The 1881-nt window shown below is 47.6% G+C and overlaps 1 protein-coding gene across 1 annotated transcript in view; it reads right to left on the reverse strand.

Moving 5' to 3' along the window:
- The window catches only part of LOC104984329, a gene marked incomplete at its 3' end in the record, with an annotated part of 9724 nt that overhangs the window by 6954 nt on the left and 889 nt on the right, over positions 1-1881 (reverse strand). The window lies entirely within an intron of this gene.

Raw genomic sequence — 1881 nt, forward strand, 5'->3', positions numbered from 1 at the left:
AATTCATACCCAAAATGTTACAGACATTGTTTACATAGTGAAATTCTGAAAACTGTTTTGTTGTTTTCTGCTTTCTCTACTTTTCAATTTTTCTTTAATGAGTATGGAGTTCTTTCATATTTTTTTTCTTTTGCAAGAATTTATTTTATTTATTTATTTTTTTACTTTACAATATTGTATGGGCTTTTGCCATACATCAACATGAACCCTCCACGGGTGTACACGTGTTCCCCATCCTGAAGCCCCCTTCCACCTCCCTCCCCATCCCATCCCTCTGGGTCATCCCAGTGCACCAGCCCCGAGCATGCTGTATCATGCATCGAACCTGGACTGGCGGTTTGTTTCACATATGATATTATACATGTTTCAGTGCCATTCTCCCAAATCATCCCACCCTCGCCCTCTCCCATAGAGTCCAAAAGACTGTTCTATACATCTGTGTCTCTTTTGCTATCTCGTATACAGGGTTATCGTTACCATCTTACTAAACTCCATATATATGCATTTGTATAGTGTATTGGTGTTCTCTTTCCTGGCTTACTTCACTCTGTATAATAGGCTCCAGTTTCATCTACCTCATTAGAACTGATTCAAATGTATTCTTTTTAATGGCTGAGTAATACTCCATTTTGTATAAGTACCACAACTTTCCTATCCATTCATCTGCTGATGGACATCTAGGTTGCTTCCATGTCCTAGCTATTACAAACAGTGCTGTGATGTACATTGGGGTACACGTGTCACTTTCAATTCTTGTTTCCTCAGTGTGCATGCCCAGCAGTGGGATTGCTGGGTCATATGGCATTTCTATTTCCAGTTTTTTAAGGAATCTCCATACTGTTCTGCATAGTGGCTGTACGAGTTTGCATTCCCACCAACAGTGTAAGAGGGTTCCCTTTTCTCCACACCCTGTCCAGCATTTATTGCTTGTAGACTTTTGGATGGCAGCCATTGTGACTGGCGTGAAATGGTACCTCATTGTGGTTTTGATTTTCTATAGTTTTAAGTAGACACTACTCTAGCTAACAGCTCTCCTTTAGCTCGGAGGCTTCACCCCCCTCCCCCAGAGCCTACAGCCTGCACCCTGGGACAGAGAGCCCCACATCTTTCCCTCTGGGCTGCTGTGTTGGCATTTGCACTGAATATCTGTTCCGTCAACCCCAAGGGAGCGAGCCCTCCAGTTCTGCAGTCCCTGCAGTCTGCATTCATCAGCATGTCATCCTGAGGAAGGCAGATTCATCCCAGGGGTGGGGATTGCCTGAGAGCTGAGGGGTTCTGAAATTGATTTCCCATGTCTGGGTCCTCAGAATGGACTTAACCCACCCTGGCCACCTCTGGTCGTGGCGACTTTGTATCCTTCCCCATGGAAGGTTCAGAGGGAATCCTAGATTCACAGAACGAGTCCCAGGGACCTGGTCCTCTCTGTCATGTCTCAGCACACACTGTAGGCCACTGAATTCTGGAGATAGGAGAGGTCTTCCCCTCACTGTGCCTATGACAGCTCCCTTACATCCCTCTAATCAGCTGTCATTTTCCAGAGTCCCTCTCCTGGTGACAGCTGCCACAAATCCTCTCTATCCCCAAATCCCCACCCTCTCCCCTCACCTTCCACCAGGCCTCCCTCCCACTCCAGGAGCCTCTTTAGCCCCTCTCCTAGCCCTGCTCACAGGGCCTCAGGTACATCCTCACCCCATTTGTGGCCTCTCACCCAGCACCTGCACTGCCTCAGACGATCCCCTGAGGACCTTGCCTGGTCCCTGCATTCTGCAGGACACCTCTCTCCTGCCCACACACAGGTGTCGGTCTCAAAGTCCTGGTGAGGGCTGAACTGAAAATCTCTCCAGGATCCAGAGAAAATCCAGACCCAGACCAGGCGTCCAA

The sequence above is a fragment of the Bison bison genome, unplaced genomic scaffold (assembly GCF_000754665.1).
Source record: "Bison bison bison isolate TAMUID 2011002044 unplaced genomic scaffold, Bison_UMD1.0 scf7180017863982, whole genome shotgun sequence".
Classification (NCBI taxonomy): Eukaryota; Metazoa; Chordata; class Mammalia; order Artiodactyla; family Bovidae; genus Bison; species Bison bison.